General features: G+C 51.8%; 7 pseudogenes across 7 annotated transcripts; 6 read left to right on the top strand and 1 right to left on the bottom strand.

Annotated features, from left to right (window-relative positions):
- Nucleotides 1–1,014: 1,014 nt before the first annotated feature.
- Nucleotides 1,015–1,335, top strand: LOC311431233 (feather keratin 1 pseudogene; annotated as a pseudogene). Its single transcript has one exon. The product of its transcript is annotated as a feather keratin 1 pseudogene (transcript).
- A 3,358-nt stretch (nt 1,336–4,693) lies between these two features.
- Nucleotides 4,694–5,014, top strand: LOC311431229 (feather beta keratin pseudogene; annotated as a pseudogene). The gene has a single exon. The product of its transcript is annotated as a feather beta keratin pseudogene (transcript).
- Nucleotides 5,015–7,062: 2,048 nt separating this feature from the next.
- LOC311431241 (feather keratin 1 pseudogene) lies at nt 7,063–7,368 on the top strand (annotated as a pseudogene). Its single transcript has one exon. The product of its transcript is annotated as a feather keratin 1 pseudogene (transcript).
- A 3,700-nt stretch (nt 7,369–11,068) lies between these two features.
- On the top strand, nt 11,069–11,389 carry LOC311431239 (feather keratin 1 pseudogene; annotated as a pseudogene). The gene has a single exon. The product of its transcript is annotated as a feather keratin 1 pseudogene (transcript).
- Nucleotides 11,390–14,428: 3,039 nt separating this feature from the next.
- Nucleotides 14,429–14,749, top strand: LOC311431235 (feather beta keratin pseudogene; annotated as a pseudogene). The gene has a single exon. The product of its transcript is annotated as a feather beta keratin pseudogene (transcript).
- A 2,423-nt stretch (nt 14,750–17,172) lies between these two features.
- Nucleotides 17,173–17,493, top strand: LOC311431220 (feather keratin 1 pseudogene; annotated as a pseudogene). Its single transcript has one exon. The product of its transcript is annotated as a feather keratin 1 pseudogene (transcript).
- Nucleotides 17,494–19,397: 1,904 nt separating this feature from the next.
- LOC311431218 (feather keratin 1 pseudogene) lies at nt 19,398–19,718 on the bottom strand (annotated as a pseudogene). The gene has a single exon. The product of its transcript is annotated as a feather keratin 1 pseudogene (transcript).
- Between the last annotated feature and the right edge of the window lie 1,657 nt (nt 19,719–21,375).

Here is a 21,375-nt window from a genome sequence, read left to right as displayed (position 1 = left end):
TCTAATCTAAAAGTTCTAATGCATGCCAGCCTGACACTCCTCCTTTCTTCACACAAATATCTTCATCCAATGGAACCCGGACGGGCTAGAGAAGCAGGACCATGTGAATTGCATGAGGTTCAACAAGTCCAAGTGCAGCGTGCTGCACCTGGGTCAGGCCAATCCCAGACAGGAGTACAGACTGGGAGAAGAACTCATTGAGAGCAGCCCTGCAGAGAAGGACTTGGGTTGTTCTGCTGGATGAAAGGCTCAACAGGATCCACAGATGCAAACCTGCATCCCAGAAGGCGAACTGCATGCAGTGCTGCATCAACAGAGCAGTAACCAGCATAGTGAGGGAGTTGATTGTCCCCCTCTCTGCTCTCCACTGCAATGACTGGCTCACAGCCACAAAGCCCAGTGTGGTTGTGCCACACCACATGAATGCCATGCAAAGACCTCATTCATGACACCGCACCTCAACCAGCCTTTCGCAAAAATCATCTACCTGTCCTCCCATGCAACTTTCAGAGAAATGCAGAAGCCTCTAATACTCTCACTTTGAAGGTGCGGTCAGGATCTAATACCATGTCCTCAACAGGAGGAAATGAAAAGGTCAAGTTGTGGGAAGGACACCACACCCCACCTCATTACTTGCCAGGCTTTGGCATGTAAGAGCAGGTCATGCCATATGCTGTCATGCGCAGAGATTCTCTTGCCTGTGGGCACTCAAGGAGCAGCATAAAAGCCGGCCCTGTGTCTCGCACCCTCACACACTCCTCCTGACGCCTTCGCCCCTGTGACCAACAAGGTGAGCCTTAGCCCCGATCCCCTCCTTCTCCTTACCCATCAGACCCATCTCTCCACACAGTCTCTGCCCCCAGCCCCAGCAGCCCTTCCGCCTCCCAACCACCAGGATCCCCACAAGCAGAGTCCTCCCCGCTCCCCTTGCCTACCTAGGCACCACTCCTCACACCCCCAACACCATACACATTCCCAACAGCCTCACTTCCAGGCACCCTCCACACCACAGACATGTCCTGCTACGACATCTGCCACCCCTGCGGACCCACCCCGCTGGCTAACAGCTGCAACGAGCCCTGTGTCAGGCAGTGCGAGGACTCCCACGTTGCCATCCAGCCTTCCACCGTGCTGGTCACCCTGCCAGGACCCATCCTCAGCTCCTTCCCCCAGAACACCGCCGTTGGATCCTCCGCATCAGCTGCTGTGGGCAGCAACCTCAGCGCCCAGGGAGTGCCCATCTCCTCCGGCGGCTTCGGAGGCTTTGGCCTTGGAGGCTATGGCTTGGGAGGCCTGGGCTGCTTCTCTGGCAGAAGAGCCTGCTACCCCTGCTAAGGACCCACGCCAACACCCCTGACAGCAGCTAACAATGCCCTGCAACCAACTTCATGGACTGAGGATGCTCTGATCTCCGGGGTCTGGGAATACCTTCCACACAAAATGCACAGCTGCTAATGGTCACTGTGCCTGCACCTCTGACCAGGGCCCTGCTGCTTGTGCTCCTTCCTTTTCACGAGTCTTCCTCAATAAAGTTCTAATGCATGCCAGCCTGACACTCCTCCTTTTTCACCCAATGCTCTTCATCCAAAGGAACCTAGACAGGCTGGAGAAGCATGCCAATCAGAACAGAATGAGGTTGAACAAGTCCAAGTGCAGCGTGGTGTAACTGGGTCAGGCCAGTCCCAGACAGGAGTACAGACTGGGAGAAGAACTCATTGAGAGCAGCCCTGCAGAGAAGGACTTGGGTTGTTCTGGTGGATGAAAGGCTCAACAGGATCCAGCAATGCATGACTGCAGCCCAGAAGGCCAACTGCATGCAGTGCTGCATCAACAGAGCAGTAATCAGCATAGCGAGGGAGTTGATTGCCCCCCTCTTTTCTGTTCTCGTGAGGCTCCACCTTGAGCAGCTCTCCTATGAAAGAAGGCTCAGAGAGCTGGGGATGTTCAGCCTGGAGAAGTGAAGGCTCTGCAGAGGCTTCCTTGAGGTCTTTCAGTAGTTAAAGGGGTCTTCAAAAAGGATGGAGAATGTCTCTTTACTCGTGTAGATAATGATAGGAGAAGGGGTAGTGGTCTTCAAATAAAAGAGGATAGATTTAGACTAGATATTAGGAGGAAATTCTTCACTGTGAGGGTTATGAGGCACTGGAACAGGTTGCCAAGACAAGACTGTGAATGCCCCATCCCTCGTGGAGTTCAGGGGCATCCTGGATGGGGCCTTGGCCAACGTGATCTGGTGGGTGACATCCTGTCCTACGGCAGGGGGCTGGAGTAAGATGATCCTTAAAGTTCCTTCCAAGGTGAGACACTCTATGACTCTATGATGATTCCCACCTCACCCTGTTTAAGTACACAGTTCAAGATCGTGTCAAAAAGTACCACAAGGCTGCCCCTATTGTACTGTTTTTACATTGCAAGGTTTTTGGTAGTGGGGACTGCAGAGGTGGCCTCTGTGAGAAGAATCCAGCAGCTGCCCCATGTTTGATAAGGGCCTGTTTCAGCCATCTACAAAGGGACCTGATGCTGCATAGTGCCGAACCAATAATCGATGTTGTTTGTGCCTCTCTGATCCTCCACCTTCACAACAAACACTATCACAGAGTCCTATATGTAGGATGTCAGTCACTTCTACGTAGAAGATGCTGTGTAGGCACACATGGGATATACTCTCTATAAATCCATGCTGACTACTCTCCTTCACTTTTCCATACTTGAGAATACATTCAGGGAGGGTTTCCTCAGAACCTTCCCAGGGACTGATATCAGGCTGACCAGGCTGCAGTTTCCCAGAAATTCCTCCTTCATCTGTTCTTGAACAAAAGAGTGGGATGAGTCTCTACCAGTTTTCAGGATCCTCTCCCAGTCACCATGACCTTTCAAAAATAACTGAAACTGCTATTGCAAATATATCACCCAGGACATTCAGCACTTGCAGGTCTAGTCTGCTGGGTCCCACAGACCCCTGCATAACCAGCCAAACAGCCTCCCAAGCATCTTCGTCAACAAGCTGCAGTGGGAAACCCTTCAAAACAGTCACCTTGGCAGATCAGGGGCTGCACTTGTCATTCCCCACTCCTCAGAATGCAACCACGACCACTGGGGCCTCAGGTCCACAGCCACAAGCAGCATGCACACCTCCAGCTCCCCTCTGAAACGTCCACATTGTATGTGTCAACACTGAACACCACACAGAGAAATAGGATTCCCCCTTGACACTCACCTCAAAGAACACCCCAGTGCTTTGGGCCCAGACCTTCTGGACACTCCCACATGTCTGTCCCTGCCCCTCACAAATCTCACAGCCTCTCCCAGGCCTCAACAGACAGCCCAAGGGACTCCCAGCAAATGGCTGGAGACCAAAGCCCCAGCTGTCGACATGCTGGCCACAGAAAAGGGAGCACTATGGAGGTGCCAACACAACCCTTTTGGAAGCATGGCAGGGCTCCCAACACACTTAGTCTTGTCAGCCCTGAGACAGGCCTGCGACTATAATACCCTGCTATGCAAACATCCCTGCTCTGCCTCTTCAGACAGCGGATCCAGGAGCAAAACAGGGAGTGTACTTTCTCTCAACTACAAACTCCACATGCAAAATGGCCACCAAGCAACCAATGAAGCACACCCAACAGGGTAAAACAAGGGCTAAACGCAGGCTGGTGGGTTAGGATGAAGGCACGGAGGGAGTGAATGTGATGCAAGTGGTAGTGCATCACGCCCAGCATACCTGAGAAGCACTGACCAACCTGCTGGAGATGTCAGCAAGGGGTGCCCCCTCCTCGCAAGAAAGCCACCGAGAACACCTCATGAGTGGCAAACCATGACCTCATGGACAACAATGCACCTCTCCCATGTCTTGAATGCAACATCTATCCACCCCTACATGAACCTTCAAAAACTATGCTTGTTCTGAGGACTGCAGCTTGGAGGAAAAGGGGAAACATGGAAAAGTTGGGAAATATGGCCAGTGTAGGACCTACTTACCTCTCATTCCTTGTTTTCATAGCACCCAATTCTATGCCCTATGCTGTCCATTGCAATAACTTGCTGACAGCCACAAAGTCCAGTGTGTCTGTGCCACACAACATGAATGCCACACAAAGACCTCACTCATGACACCGCACATCTATGAGCCTTTCGACACATCATATACCTGCCCACCCATGCCGCTTACAGAGAAATGCTCCAGCCTCTAATTCTCTCACTTTGAAGGTGCCGTCAGGATCTAACACCATGTCCTCAACAGGAGGAAATAAAAAGGTCAAGTTGTGGGAAGGACACCACACCCCACCTCATTACTTGCCAGGCTATGGCATGCAAGAGCAGCTCACGCCAAATGTTGTCATGCGCAGAGGCTCTCTTGCCCTGGAGGCACTCAAGGACCAACATAAAAGCCGGCCCTGCGCCTCACACCCTCACACACTCCTCCTGAAGCCTTCTCCCCTGCGACCAAAAAGGTGAGTCTTAACCCCATTTTCCTCCTTCACCTGCCTTATCGAAACCATCTCTCCACACACCATCTGTCCCCATCCTCAGCAGCCCTTCCGCCTCCCCTCCAACATGCTACCTGCAAACCCAGGCCTCCCCAATCCCTTCGTTTCCCTCACCACCGCTCCAGACACCCCTGACACTAATCACCTTCAAAACACCCTCCACCTTCCCAACACCCTCTCTTCCAGGCTCCCTCCACACCACAGACATGTCCTGCTATGACATCTGCCGCCCCTGCGGACCCACCCCGCTGGCTAACAGCTGCAACGAGCCCTGTGTCAGGCAGTGCGAGGACTCCCACGTCGCCATCCAGCCTTCCACCGTCGTGGTCACCCTGCCAGGACCCATCCTCAGCTCCTTCCCCCAGAACACCGCCGTTGGATCCTCCGCATCAGCTGCCGTGGGCAGCAACCTCAGCGCCCAGGGAGTGCCCATCTCCTCCGGCGGCTTCGGAGGCTTTGGCCTGGGAGGCTATGGCTTCGGAGGCCTGGGCTGCTTCTCTGGCAGAAGAGCCTGCTACCCCTGCTAAGGACCCACGCCAACACCCCTGACAGCAGCTAACAATGCCCTGCAGCCAACTTCATGGACTGAGGATGCTCTGATCTCTGGGGTCTGGGAATATCTTCCACACAAAATGCACAGCTGCTGATGGTCACTGTGCCTGCACCTCTGACCAGGGCCCTGCTGCTTGTGCTCCTTCCTTTTCACGAGTCTTCCTCAATAAAGTTCTAATGCATGCCAGCCTGACACTCCTCCTTTCTTCACACAACGCTCTTCATTCAAAGGGACCTGGATGGGCTGGAGAAGAAGGCCCATATGAACCACATGAGGTTCCACAAGTCCAAGTGTTAAACGTGGGTCAGGGCAATCCCAAACAGGAGTACAGACTGGGAGAAGAACTCATTGAGAGCAGCCCTGCGGAGAAGGACTTGGGTTGTTCTGGTGGATGAAAGGCTTAACAGGATCCATAGATGCACGCCTGCAGCCCAGAAGGCCAACTGCATGCAGTGCTGCATCAACAGAGGATTGGCCAGCATAGTGTGGGAGGTGATTGGCCCCCTGTGCTCTGCCCTTGTGAGGCCCCTCAAATGCTTGGTAAACACATAGGTAGGGCAGGTCGAAAAATGCCACAAGAACTCCCCTACTGTTTTGGGTTTACATGGCAAGGTTTTGGTAGTAGGGTCTGCAGGGATGGGCTGTGCCATCTGCATGGGGAACCTATTCCAGTGCCAAACCACCCTCTCGGGAAACAGCCTTTCCCTAATATCCAAGCTGAACCTGCCCTGACACAGCTTCAGGCTGGTCCCTCGGGCCCCACTGCTGCTCACTCAACTCCCTCTCCACTGCTCCCATCACAGGGCAGGAAGATCTCCGTGCCCCAGGAACGTCTTCTGCACACAAGGATGAGGTTTTGGTCACCCTACCTGCATCCAAGACCCATGTTCTTTCATGCTGGGACGTTCTCCAGCCTCTCCTCCCCCAGTCTGGACATAGATCCAGGGTTGCCCTGTCTCAGATGGGGAATTCGCCAGTTGCCCTTGTTAAATTTCATGCTGTTGCTCATAGCCCGGCCCTCTAATTTCTCAACATCTATGTGCGAGGCTTCTCTACTCAAAATGGAGCCCTCGGGAACCCCCACAGTGACTCCCTGCCAGGCAAAGGTAACCCCATTTACAACAACATTTTGAGTCTGACCAATCTGCCAACTGCTCAACCATCACATTAGATATTAGTCTAGCTGCGTGCTTGACATTTTGTCCAGAAGGATATTCTGAGGAACTTAATCAAATCTCTGCTGAACTCCTAAGAGATTACACCTACTGGTGGCTACACGTTATAAATGAGAGGGGTAACATCATCATAAATAAGTATTCCTGTGCCTCATGCCCAGCACATTTGGGAAGCCCAGACAAGCCTGCAGTATGGCGATGCCAGTAAATAGGGCCCCCTCCTCAAAACAATGCAGCTGCAAATCGCACCAAACGAGTGACACGCCATGACCTCACTCCATGACACCCCACCTCTCCCATGCTTTGGCCACATCTGCTGACTGCCCTCAAATGCACTCTCCATGCAAATCAATCCAAAGAGCCACTCTCACTTAAAAGATGCCACCAAGGCAAATAGACATGTCCTCAACAGGAGGTAATGAAAAGGGTGCGTTGTGGGAAGGACACCACACCTCACCTCATTACTTGCCAGGCTTTGGCATGCAAGAGCAGCTCACGCCAAATGCTGTCATGTGCAAAGGATTTCTTGCCCCGCGGGCACTCATGGACCAGCATAAAAGCCGGCCCTGCACCTCGCTCCCTCACACACTCCACCAGACGCCTTCTCCCCTGTGACCAACAAGGTGAGCCTGAACCCTGGCCCCATCCTTCACCCACCCCACCGGCCCTATCTCTCCACTTACCCTCTGCCTCCACACTTAGCAGCCCTTCCACCTCCCCAACACCATGCTCCCCACAAGCACAGGCCTCCCCACTCTCTTGGCCTTCCCCACCACCACTCCTCATGCCCCCAACACCCTTCACCTTCCCAACACTCTCTATTCCAGGCACCCTCCACAACACAGACATGTCCTGCTACGACATCTGCCGCCCCTGCGGACCCACCCCGCTGGCTAACAGCTGCAACGAGCCCTGTGTCAGGCAGTGCGAGGACTCCCGCGTTGTCATCCAGCCTCCTGCCGTGCTGGTCACCCTGCCAGGACCCATCCTCAGCTCCTTCCCCCAGAACACCGCCGTTGGATCCTCTGCATCAGCTGCCGTGGGCAGCAACCTCAGCGCCCAGGGAGTGCCCATCACCTCTGGTGGCTTTGGAGGCTTTGGCCTTGGAGGCCTGGGCTGCATCTCTGGCGGAAGAGCCTGCTACCCCTGCTAAGGACCCATGCCAACACCACTGACAGGAGCCTGCAACACCATGCAAGCCAGAACTCAGACTGAGGATTCACCTCTGCACTGTTCAAGGCACATGGGCTCACCAGCCACGGCTCTTCTTCTCATGGCACTCCACACTCTAGCAGGGAAGGGGGCCAGTCCGTGCTGCCTGGACACATGGCTCACGGACAGCCCATCCTCTCTCATTTCCTTCTACTCCTACCACCATCTTCCATGTCCACTACTCTCCCCTGCAATGGCTTGCTCACAGCCACAAACCCACCCAGCACCTTCCATGTGTTGATTCTATTGCAGTGGAGGAAGACCTTGGGGCTCTGGGAAAATCTGTTGTACCATGGGACACAGCCTGATGGTTGCACCACTTCTTGCACCACGGAACAGGTCCATTCTGCTCTCATACCTTTGCACTCTTTTTCCACAATAAAGTTCTTGTGCATGTCAGCCTGTGATGTCTCCTCTTCCTTTCTGCTCCCAACACTCCTTCTAATTCACTCAATATTAAGCAGGGCTCGGCAGGCCAGCAGGGCCCAAGTCTGTTGTTGTTCAAGAAGCTTCTTGACAGCACTCATACATATAGCATTGTTTTAAAACAAGAAGAGTCATAGATTTGACAGAAGGACCACATAGCATAAAACATATTGGCTGGATGAGCACATTCAAGGAGAAGCAGCCAACATCCCTATACCCAGGTGAAGACCAGGATGGAGTGTTATCTCAAGGGAGTCTGCCCTGGGACCAGTTTTATTTCACCTCCTCATCCCTGACATACACGGTGGGATTGAGCGGGCCCTCGGCAAGTTTGTGCATGGCACCAAGCTCAGTGGGGTGGCCGACACCTTAGAGGAAAGGATTTCCAGCTACAAACACAGGCTGAGAGAGCCGGGCTTCGTCAGCCTGGGGAAGAGAAGGCTCCAGGAGACGGTATAGAGGCCCTCTAGTACTTAGAAGAGGCTACAGGAAAGGTGGGGAGGAACTCTTTATCAGGGCGTGTAGTGATATGACAAGTGTTAACAGCTTTAAACTAAAAGAGAGTAGATTTAGATTAGATATAAGGAAGAAATTCTTCACCCTGGGGATGGTGAGCTAAAGGGACACAAGAGCTCTCCTACCAACTATGTCACTGACAACAGCAGCAATGGGCTGCTGCTGTTCTTCTGGCATGTGACACAAGCCCTTCACTTGCCCAACCAAAGGTCTGGGCTAGCTAAGGACTTCTGCATGAGTCAGAAGTCAACATGCACTGAATAACTCTCTTTCCCATCAGGATTTCCTGGCCACCATGGCTGACAAATTCCATCAAGACACTGCAATCACTGTCATGGAATGAGGGTTGTACCTCTGGGATGAGGCTGGATCTAGGGCTCACCAAATCCTCAACCCCAGCTCATTCTCAAAGAATCCTGTACTTTCTCAGTTTCTGAATGACCATGTCATTGGAGGGAGCATCAAAGCCTTTACTAAAGGCAACATAAGCAACAGCTGCTGATCTTCCCTCATCTACCAGGAGAGTTATTTCAATGTGGAAGACACTGAGAAGGCCCAGGCATGACTTCAGTTCTCTAACTCCATGCTGAATACTCCCCTTAACGTTCTTCTCCTTTGTGTGCTTGGCAATGCTTCCCAAGAAGATTTACTTCTATACCTTCCCAGAGACTGATGGCAGGCCAACCAGCCTGCAGTTCCCCACACCTTCCTTCTCCATCTGTTGAACATCACAGTGGGATGAGTCTCTTGCAATCTTCAGGAACCCAGTTGCCATCAACTTTCAAAGAAAACTGAAAGCCTTGTGAAGATATCAGCCAGGACTCTGTGGTGGTTTTACCATGCTAGGCAGCTAAACACCACAACTGCTCTCTCACCCCCCTTCCTGAGATGAGGAGGGGAAGAAGAAAAGTAATGAACAACGCACAGGTTGAGATAAGGATAATTTAATTAAAGGGAAAAATAATAATTATTATTATTAAGAAATGAATATTATTAACTAAACAATCTAACTAAAGAGGAAAAAAAAAGGAAAGGGGAAAAGGGAGGGGGAAAGGGAAAAAAAAACAACAAAACAAATAAAAACTAAAGGCTATGTGGCGGTGCAGAGGAAAGAAATTACTCTCTACTTCCCTCAAATGAGTAATGCTTGACCACATCCTTGAAGCAGGGCCTCAACCCATGTAGCCTGTTTTTGGGAGAAGGATCGACGTTTTCACAATGAGAGCCCAGCCCTCCCCTCTTCTTCCTGTTTCCATTTTTATTGCTGAGTGTGACACCACATGGTATGGAATATCCCTTTGTCTGGTTTAAGTCAGCTGCCCTGGTGATGTTGCTCTTCTCACCTTTTTGTCCACCCCCTAGGAGGGTTAGAGAGAGTCCTGATGTGCCGGCACTGCTCCGCCGTAGACACAGCACTGGTGTGATAACAATGCTCTTCTAGCTACAAGTGCAGAGCACAGCACTGTATGGGCTGCTGCAGGGAAAGATAACATCCCAGCCAGACACAGTACAGACTCTCAGCATTTGTAGGTGCAACCTGACAGGTTCTGTGCACTTCAGTACATCCAGTGGCACAGCTTCTCCATCTTCCTCGGCAATGTGCACTACTCACCTGAGAGACAGCCCACGAAACACTCACATTGGCGAACCAGTGGAAGGCCTTGATGTTCACTCACCCTTTGCAGTTTTTGCTCACATGCCTCCAGTTTGTCACCGAAATGTCCAAATCATCTTCCAGAAAATTAAACACTGGGCAGAGAAATAGGTCTCCCCCTTGACATAAATCCCAAACACCATCCCCAATAATATGATGACTACTTTTCTCATAGTCCATCTTGTCCTCTGCCTTTCATGAACCTCAGGGCTGCTCACAGACCACACCACCCAGCCCGAGAAATCCCATCAAGGCGAGCATCAAGTCTTGTGTTCTCTGGGGACTTCAGCTTTGGAGGAAAAGGGGAAACATGGAAAAGTCAGGAAACATGGCCAGTGTAGGACCTACTCATCTCTCGATCCTTCTTTTCATAGCATCCTCTTCTATGCCCAATGCTCTCCACTCCAATGACTTGCCTACAGCCACAAAGCCCACTGTGGCTGGGCCACACCAAAGGAATGCCACGCAAAGACCTCACTCATGACACCGCACTTCAAGCAGCCTTTGGACACAACATACACCTGACCTCCTGTGCAACTTTCAAAGAAATTCTCCAGCCTCTTATTCCCTCACTTTGAAGGTGCCGTCAGGACCCAACACCATGTCCAAACAGGAGGAAATGAAAAGGTCAAATTCTGGGAATGACACCACACCCCACCTCATTACTTGCCAGGCTTTGGCATGCAAGAGCAGCTCACGCCAAATGTTGTCATGCGCAGAGGCTCTCTTGCCCTGCGGGCACTCAAGGAGCAGCATAAAAGCCGGCTCTGCACCTCGCTCCCTCACACACTCCTTTCAACGCATTCTCCTCTGCAACAAAGGTGAGTCTTAACCCCAATTCCCTCCTTCACCCGCCCCATTGAACCCATCTCTCCACAGGTGTTATGCCCCTAAACCCAGCAGGCCTACCACCTCCCCACCACCATGCTCCCCACACACACAGGCCTCCCTGCTCCCCTTCCCTACATAGGCACCACTCCTCAAAGCCCCAACACGCTCCACCTTCCCAACACCCTCTCTTCCAGGCACCCTCCACACCACAGACATGTCCTGCTACGACATCTGCCGCCCCTGCGGACCCACCCCGCTGGCTAACAGCTGCAACGAGCCCTGTGTCAGGCAGTGCGAGGACTCCCACGTCGCCATCCAGCCTTCCACCGTGGTGGTCACCCTGCCAGGACCCATCCTCAGCTCCTTCCCCCAGAACACCGCCGTTGGATCCTCCGCATCAGCTGCCGTGGGCAGCAACCTCAGCGCCCAGGGAGTGCCCATCTCCTCCGGCGGCTTCGGAGGCTTTGGCCTTGGAGGCTATGGCTTGGGAGGCCTGGGCTGCTTCTCTGGCAGAAGAGCCTGCTACCCCTGCTAAGGACCCACGCCAACACCCCTGACAGCAGCTAACAATGCCCTGCAGCCAACTTCATGGACTGAGGATGCTCTGATCTCCGGGGTCTGGGAGTACCTTCCACACAAAATGCACAGCTGCTGATGGTCACTCTTCTTGCATCTCTGACCAGCGCCCTGCTCCTTTTGCTCATTCATTTTTCACGAGTCTTCCTCAATAAAGTTCTAATGCATGCCAGCCTGACACTCCTCCTTTCTTCACACAACACACTTCATCCAAAGGAACCTAGACAGGCTGGAGAAGCAGGCCAATCAGAACTGAATGAGGTTCAACAAGTCCAAGTGGTAAACGTGGGTCAGGGCAATCCCAGACAGGAGTACAGACTGGGAGAAGAACTCATTGAGAGCAGTCCTGCAGAGAAGGATTTGGGTTGTTCTGGTGGATGAAAGGCTCTACAGTATCCAGCAGTGCACGCTTGCAGCCCAGAAGGCCAACTGCATGCAGTGCTGCATCAACAGAGCAGTAACCAGCATAGTGAGGGAGTTGATTGCCCCCCTCTTTTCTGTTCTTGTGAGGCACCATCTTGAGCACCTCTCCTGTAAAAGAAGGCTCAGAGAGCTGGGGATGTTCAGCCTGGAGAAGTGAAGGTTCTGCTGAGAATTCGTTGAGATCTTTCAATAGTTAAAGGGGTCTTCAAAAAGGATGGAGAATGTCTCTTTACTTGTGTAGATAATGATAGGAGAAGGGGTAGTGGTCTTCAACTAAAAGAGGATAGATTTAGACTAGACATTAGGAGGAAATTCTTCACTGTGAGGGTGGTGAGGCAATGGTACAGGTAAGTTTTGGTTACCCCAGCTCTGGTGGTGTTCAAGGCCAGCCTGGATGGGACCTTGGCCAACGTGATGTAGTGGGTGGCATCCTTGCCTATGGCCGAGGGCTGGAGTAAGATGATCCTTAAAGTCCCTTCCAAGGTGAGCCATTTGATGATGATTCCTTCTTGACCCTGTTTAAGTACATGGTTCTAGATCAGGTCGAAAAGTGCCACAAGACCTCCTCTATTGTGCTGTTGTTACGTGGCAAGGTTTTGGTAGTGGGGACTACAGAGGAGGCCTCAGTGAGATGAATTAAGCAGTTGCCCCATGTTTGATAAGGGACGGTTTCAGCCATCTACAAAGGGACCTGATGCTGCATACTGCCGAGCCAATAATCAATGTTGTTTGTGCCTCTCTGATCCTCCACCTTCACAACAAACACTATCACAGAGTCCTACATATAGGTAGGACGTCAGTCACTTCTACGTAGAAGATGCTGTGTAGGCACACACGGGATATGCTCTCTATAAATCCATGCTGACTACTCTCCATCACTTTTCCGTACTTGAGAATACATTCAGGGAGGATTTCCTCAGAACCTTCCCAGGGACTGATATCAGGCTGACCAGGCTGCAGTTTCCCTGATATTCATCCCTTCATCTGTTCTTGAACAAAAGATTGGGATGAGTCTCTTCCAGTTTTCAGGAACTTCTCCCGGTCACCATGACCTTTCAAAAATAACTGAAACTGCTATTGCAAACATATCACCTGGGACATTCAGCATTTGCAGGTGTAGCCCGTTGGGTCCCACGTACTCCTTCATAACCAGCCAAACAGACTCCCCAGCATTCTCATCAACAAGCTTGAATGAGACAGCCTACAAAACAGTCACCTTGGCAGATCAGGGGCTGCACTTGCCATCCCCCCACTCCTCGAAATACAAACACGATCACTGGGGCCTCAGGTCCACAGCCACAAGCAGCATGCACACCTCCAGCTCCCCTCTGAAACGTCCACATTGTATGTGTCAACACTGAAAACCATGCACAGAAATTGCATTCCCCCTTGAAATTCAACTCAAAGAACACCCCAGTGCTTTGGGCCCAGACCTTCTGGACACTCCCACATGTCTGTGCCTGCCCCTCACAAATCTCACAGCCTCTCCCAGGCCTCAACAGAAAGCCCAAGGGATTCCCACCAAACTGCATTAGGCCAAAGTCCTTGTGCTGGCCACAGAAAAGGGAGCAATATGGTGTTGCCAAGGCAACATTTGAAGAAGCATGGCAGGGCTCCCAATGCACTTAGTCTTGTCAGCCCTGAGACAGGCCTGCGACTACAACACCCTGCTATGCAAACACCTCTTCTCTGCCTCTTTGGACTGCGGCCCCAGGGACAAGACAGGGGTCTTGCTCCCATACACATGCTCCCACATACAGCCTCTACGTGCAAGATGGCCACCAAGCCACCAATGCAGCACACCCAACAGGGAAAAAAAAGGGCTAAACGCAGGCTGGTGAGTTGGGATGAAGGCACGGAGGGAGTGAATGTGATGCAAGTGGTAGCGCATCACACCCAGCATACCTGAGAAGCACTGGCCAACCTACTGTGGATGCCAACAAGGGGGGCCTCCTCCTCACAACAAAGCCAACGACAACACCTCATGAGTGCCAAACTATGACCACATGGACAACAATGCACCTCTCCCATGTCATGCATGCACCATCTACCTGCCCATACACAAACTCTCAAAAGCTATCCTTTGGTCTTTAATACTCTCACTTGAAATGTTCCACCACTTCTAACATCTTGAACAGGAAGAAATGGAGGCAGAACATTGTGGGGAGATCACACCCCACCTCATTACTTGAGGGGTTGTGGCATGTAAGAGCAGCTCACGCCAAATACTGTCATGCGCAAAGGCTCTCTCGCCTCGTGGATACTCGGGGACCAGCATAAAAGCGGGCCCTGCGCCTCTCACCCTCACACCCTCCTGCCGAAGCCTTCTCCCCTGCACCCAACAAGGTGAGTCTGAACTCTGCTCTGCTCCTTCACCCACCGCACCTGGCCCATCTCTCCACAAACCTTCTGTCCCCAGCCTCAACAGCCCTTCCACCTCCCAACCACCAGGCTCTCCATAGCCCCACTCTGGGCCTTTCCACTCCCTTGGCCTCCCCCAGCACAGCTCTTCATGCCACCAATACCCTCCGCCTTCACAACACCCTCTCTTCCAGGGACCCTCCACACCACAGACATGTCCTGCTACGACATCTGCCGCCCCTGCGGACCCACCCCGCTGGCTAACAGCTGCAACGAGCCCTGTGTCAGGCAGTGCGAGGACTCCCACGTCGCCATCCAGCCTCCTACCGTGCTGGTCACCCTGCCAGGACCCATCCTCAGCTCCTTCCCCCAGAACACCGCCGTTGGATCCTCCGCATCAGCTGCCGTGGGCAGCAACCTCAGCGCCCAGGGAGTGCCCATCTCCTCTGGTGGCTTCGGAGGCTTTGGCCTTGGAGGCTATGGCTTGGGAGGCCTGGGCTGCATCTCTGGCAGAAGAGCCTGCTACCCCTGCTAAGGACCCACGCCAACACCCCTGACAGCAGCTAACAATGCCCTGCAGCCAACTTCATGGACTGAGGATGCTCTGATCTCCAGGGTCTGGGAATACCTTCCACACAAAATGCACAGCTGCTGATGGTCACTGTGTCTGCACCTCTGACCAGGGCCCTGCTGCTTGTGCTCCTTCCTTTTCATGAGTCTTCCTCAATAAAGTTCTAATGCATGCCAGCCTGACACTCCTCCTTTCTTCACACAACAATCTTCATCCAATGGAACCTGGATGGTCTGGAGAAGCAGGCCAATCAGAACAGAATGAGGTTCAACAAGTCCAAGTGCAAGGTTCTGCACCTCGTTCAGGGCAATCCCAGACAGGAGTACAGACTGGGAGAAGAACTCATTGAGAGCAGCCCTGCAGAGAAGGACTTGGGTTGTTCTGGTAGATGAAAGGCTCAACAGGACCCAGAAGTGCACGCCTGCAGACCGGAATGTCAATTACATCATTGGCTGCATCAACAGAGGATTGGCTAGCATAGTGAGGGAGTTGATTGTCCCCCTCTACTCTGCCCTTGTGAGGCCCCACATATGCTTGGTCAAGATATAGGTAGGGCAGGTTGAAAAATGCCACGAGACCTCCCCTAGTGTTTTGGGTTTACGCGGCAAGGTTTTGGTAGAAGGAGCTGCAGGGCTGGCCTCTGTGAGGAGAATACAGCACTTACTTATCCCACGTTTGATTAGGGTCTGTTTCAGCAAGCTATAAAGGGCCTCCCAGTGCCCACTCAGCAGATAATGAGTTGCCTACGTGGTCACATAGCAAGATTTGCACTCAACAGCTCGGTGCTCAGGTGCAGACCAGGGAGGCATGGTGTCCCCCTGGGGCCTCTATTAAGGCCTGTATTATTTAACACAGTTGTCTGTTACACGGACACCACACATATGTTGCGAGACTCTTTGTGGAGTATGGATGCTCCTTTGTGCCGTCGCTGACCCATTGGGTCATCAGCTCCACATCCACGGCTGTTTCTCTCAAGGCATGAACCAGAGAAGCAAGGAAGTGGGTTATTTCATGATGTTTGGAAACATGGCTGACTTACGTTCTACCATTCTCCCACTTCTTTCCTTGACTTGCACTGTCTCCTATGTCTGGTTCTCTCTGCTGCTATAACATGCTCACAAGCCAAACACCACCAGGGATCGACTCCCTCTCCACTGCTCCCATCACAGGGCAGGAAGATCTCCATGCTTCAAGAAAGTCTTCTGCACACAAGGATGAGGTTTTGGTCACCCTACCTGCATCCAAGACCCATGTTCTTTCATGGTGGGTCTTCTCCAGCCTCTCCTCTCCCAGTCTGGACATAGATCCAGGGTTGCCCTGTCTCAGATGGGGAATTCGCCAGTTGCCCTTGTTAAATTTCATGCTGTTGCTCAAAGCCCGGCCCTCTAATTTCTCAACATCTATGTGCGAGGCTTCTCTACTCAAAATGGAGCCCTCGGGAACCCCCAGAGTGACTCCCTGCCAGGCACAGGTAACCCCATTTACAACTACATTTTGAGTCTGACCTATCAGCCAACTGCTCAACCATCACATTAGATATTAGTCTAGCTGCGTGCTTAACATTTTGTCCAGAAGGATATTCTGAGGAACTTAATCAAATCTCTGCTGAACTCCTAAGAGATTACACCTACTGGTGGCTACACGTTATAAATGAGAGGGGTAACATCATCATAAATAAGTATTCCTGTGCCTCATGCCCAGCACATTTGGGAAGCCCAGACAAGCCTGCAGTATGGTGATGCCAGAAAATAGGGCCCCCTCCTCACAACAATACAGCCGCAAACCACAACACACGAGTGACACACAATGACCTCACTTCATGACAACCCACCTCTCTCATGCTTTGGCCGCGTCTGCCGACTGCCCTCAAACGCACTCTCCATGCAAATCCATCCAAAGAGCCACTCTCACTTAAAAGATGCCACCAAGGCAAATAGACATGTCCTCAACAGGAGGTAATGAAAAGGGTGCGTTGTGGGAAGGACACCACACCTCACCTCATTACTTGCCAGGCTTTGGCATTTCAGAGCAGCTCACGCCAAATGCTGTCATTCACAAAGGGTTTCTTGCCCCGCAGGCACTCAAGGAGCAGCATAAAAGCCGGCCCTGCACCTCGCACCCTCACACACTCCTCTCGACGTCTTCTCCCCTGCGACCAACAAGGTGAGCCTGAACCCCGACCCCCTCCTTCGCCTGCCCCACCGGGGTAACTCTCCATATGCCCTCAGTCCCCAGCCTCAGCAGCCCTTCCGCCTCGCCACTGCCATGCTCTCATAAAATCACAGGCCTCCCCACTCCCTTGGCCTCCCCCAGCACAGCTCTTCATGCCACCAACACCCTCCACCTTCCCAACACCCTCTCTTCCAGGGACCCTCCACAACACAGACATGTCCTGCTACGACATCTGCCGCCCCTGCGGACCCACCCCGCTGGCTAACAGCTGCAACGAGCCCTGTGTCAGGCAGTGCGAGGACTCCCGCGTCGTCATCCAGCCTCCTGCCGTGCTGGTCACCCTGCCAGGACCCATCCTCAGCTCCTTCCCCCAGAACACTGCCGTTGGATCCTCCGCATCAGCTGCCGTGGGCAGCAACCTCAGCGCCCAGGGAGTGCCCATCTCCTCCGGCGGCTTCGGAGGCTTTGGCCTTGGAGGCTATGGCTTGGGAGGCCTGGGCTGCATCTCTGGCGGAAGAGCCTGCTACCCCTGCTAAGGACCCATGCCAACACTGCTGACAGAAGCCTGCAACACTGTGCAAGCCAGAACTCAGCCTGAGGGTGCACTATTTCACTGTTTAAGGCAGATGGGCTCACCAGCCATGGCTCTTCTTCTCATGGCACTCTACACTATAGCAGGAAGTGGGCCAGTCCATGCTGCCTGGACACACGGTCTACTCCTCTCTCATTTCTTTCTACTCCTACCACCATCTTCCATGTCCAGTACTCTCCCCTGCAGCGACTTATTTGCAGCCACAAACCCACTGGCACCTCCCATGTGCTGATTCTATTGCAGTGGAGGAAGACCTTGGGGCTCTGGGCAAATCTGCTCTACAATGGGACACAGCCTGATGGTTGCACTACTTGCACCACAGAACAGACCTCTTCTCTGCACGCCTTTTCATTCTTTTTCCACAATAAAGTTCTTCTGAATTTCAGTCTGTGATGTCTCCTCTTCCTTTCTGCTCCCAACACTCCTTCTAATTCACTCAACATTAAGCAGGGCTCAGCAGGCCAGCAGGGCCCAAGCTGGTTATGATCAAGATGCAGCTGGACTGCACTCTGTTTTTAAACAAGAAGTCATAGATTTATCAGACGGTCTGCTTCTCAGACAACTAATTGTCTGGGTGAGAACATTCAAGGAGAAGCACCCAACATCTCTATGCCCAGGTAAAGACCAGGGTGGAGTGCTATCTCACAGGAGTCTGTCCTGGGACCAGTTTTATTTCAACTCCTCATCCCTGACATACACGGTGGGATTGAATGGGCCCTCAGCAAGTTTGCACATGGCACCAAGCTCAGTTGGGTGGCTGACACCTTAGAGGAAAAAGGGATGCCACCTGGAATGACCTTGACAGGCTTATCCGGTGGGCCCAAGGAAACTTCAAGGATTTCAAGAAGGCTGATTGCAAGGTCCTGCATTTGGGTCAAGACAATCCCCAACACCAATACAGCCTGAGCAACAAGTGGATTGAGAGCAGCTGCTCGGAGAATGACTTGGGGGTTACTGGTGGAGAAACGTCTTTACATGAGCCAGCGATGTACACTGACAGCCCAGAAAGCTGTTTCCTGGGCTGCACCTATAGAAGTGCAGATAGCAAACAGAGGGATGTGATTCTCCCTCTACTCTGCTCATCATATCCCACCTGGAAGACTGTGTTAAGTGCTTGAGTCTTCAGCCAGCATAAGACAGATCTGGACCTGTCAGAGCATGAGATGGTCAGAGAGCTGGAGCACCTCTCCTGCAAACACAGGCTGAGAGAGCCAGGCTTGGTCAGCGTGGGGAAGAGAAGGCTCCAGGAGACGGTATAGAGGCCCTCTAGTACTTAGAAGAGGCTACAGGAAAGGTGGGGAGGAACTCTTTATCAGGGCGTGTAGTGATATGACAAGTGTTAACAGTTTTAAACTAAAAGAGACTTGATTTAGATTAGATATAAGGAAGAAATTCTTTACCCTGAGGATGGTGAGCTAACCCAAAAAAGCTGTGGATGCCTCACCCCTTGGAAGTGTTTGAGGCCAACTTGGATGGGACTTTGGGCATCCTGATCCACTGCAAAAAATGCCTGCCCATGGCAGATTGGTTGGACCTACATGATGCTTAACATCCCTTCTAACCCAAAACTTTCAATCATTTGATGATTACATCTGCTTTAATGCTCAGGTTGCCTTGTATGTTCTCAGGACTTCAACTTGCAGAGTTCTCTGTTTCAGTTCAGAAACTGAGAACTGAGTTCTGAAAGGAGCAGAAACAGTAGTGCCCTGGTCAGAGGTGCAGGCACAGTGACCATCAGCAGCAATGCATTTTGTGTGGAAGGTATTCCCAGAGCACAGAGATCAGAGCATCCTCAGTCCATGAAGTTGGCTGCAGGGCATTGTTAGCTGCTGTCAGGGGTGTTGGTCCTTAGCAGGGGTAGCAGGCTCTTCTGCCAGAGAAGCAGCCCAGGCCTCCCAGGCCAAAGCCTCCAAGGCCAAAGCCTCCGAAGCCGCCGGAGGAGATGGGCACTCCCTGGGCGCTGAGGTTGCTGCCCACAGCAGCTGATGCGGAGGATCCAACAGCGGTGTTCTGGGGGAAGGAGCTGAGGATGGGTCCTGGCAGGGTGACCAGCACGGCAGGAGGCTGGATGACGACGCGGGAGTCCTCGCACTGCCTGACACAGGGCTCGTTGCAGCTGTTAGCCAGCGGGGTGGGTCCGCAGGGGCGGCAGAGGTTGTAGCAGGACATGTCTGTGTTGTGGAGGGTCCCTGGAAGAGAGGGTGTTGGGAAGGTGGAGGGTGTTGTGGGTGTGAGAAGCGGTGCTGGGAGAGGCCAAGAGAGGCCAAGAGGCCTAGGGTGAGGATTTGGGGAGCCTGGCTTTGGGGAGGCAGAATGGCTGCTCATGCTGGGGGCAGAGGACAGGTGGAGAGTAAAAGGAGGCAATCAGGGTTCAGGCTTACCTTGTTGGGTGCAGGGGAGAAGGCGTCTGGAAGAGTGTGTGAGGGATCGAGGTGCAGGGCCGGATTTTATGCTGGTCTTTGAGTGTCCACGGGACAAGAAACCCTTTGTGAATGACAGCATTTGGCGTGAGCTGCTCTTACATGCCAAAGACGATCAAGTAATGAGGTTGGGTGAGTTGTTGTTCCCAGAACTCAATCTTTTCATTTTCTACTGTTGAGTTTGCGTCTGAACTTGGCAGTACATTTTAAGTGAGAGTAATAAAGACCAAAGTGTAGTTCTTTAAGGTGTGTAAAAGGGTGGGTAGAAGATGCATCCAAGGCATGGGAGAGGTGCGTTGTCATCAGTGAGGTCATGGTTGGCACTCATGAGGTGTGGTCGGTGGCTTTGTTTTGAGAAGGGGGGGCCATTTGCTGGTATCCCCAGCAATCTGTTCTGGGCTTCCCAGGTGTCTGGACGTGATGTGCTACCAGTTGCATCACATTTACTCTGTCCATGCCTTCAACCCAACTCAGCAAGTCTGAGTCTAGCCCCTGTCTTTCCCATTATGTGTGCTGCTTTGTCAGCTTATGTGAGAAAAAAAAAAAAAAAAAAAAAAAAAAAAAAAAGGAAAGGAAAAGAAAAGAAAAGAAAAGAAAAGAAAAGAAAAGAAAAGAAAAGAAAAGAAAAGAAAAGAAAAGAAAAGAAAAGAAAAGAAAAGAAAAGAAAAGAAAAAGGAAAAGAAAAGAAAGGAAAAGAAAAGAAAAAAAAGTGGTGTCTTTGCCATTGAATGGAATTTTTCAGTGGAAAATTCCACGAACCTTGCATATTAAAAAGTGATTGCCCAGGCATGACAGTGGCATAGGAGTGGGGAGTATGTTAACCAGTGCCAGTGCCACTGTCCCCAGATAAGGAGCATAGCTTACAAAGAGGACGAGAAGTGCAAAATCAGTATAAAGAAATAATCAGGGCCTTCTTGTCATGAGATGAAAAGGAAAAGGAAAAGGAAAAAGAGATATTAATAGTTGGTCAAGTAAAATTGTATATGCATGGTATAATAATAAGTGTCAAGTAGTTTGTGAACCTGTATTACTCAGTCAATGAGGAACCAGGGAGGAATCAGGAGTTGGGTAATAGGTAATATAAGGTTATGATATACTTTTGCTGTGAACTCCTACTTGCAGGATGCCTTTTATTCAATCATGAATAAAATTGCTTCACAGATTCACAGAATCACTGAGGTTGGAAAAAACCTTCAAGATCACCTGGTCCAACCATCCCCCTGCTACCAATGTCATCCACTAAAACATGTCCCTAAGTACCAGGTCCAACCTTTCCTTGAACACCCCCAGGAACGGTGACTTCACTACTTCCCTGGGCAACCTGTTCCAATGCCTGACTGCTCTTTCTGAGAAGAAATGTTTCCTAATTGCCAACCTAAGCCTCCCCTGGCGCAACTCAAGGCCAT

The sequence above is a fragment of the Aythya ferina genome (genome assembly GCF_964211825.1).
Source record: "Aythya ferina genome assembly, chromosome: 2".
NCBI lineage: Eukaryota > Metazoa > Chordata > Aves > Anseriformes > Anatidae > Aythya > Aythya ferina.
The sequence above is the reverse complement of the archived record's forward strand: the minus strand, read 5'-3'. Positions and strand labels throughout refer to the sequence as shown.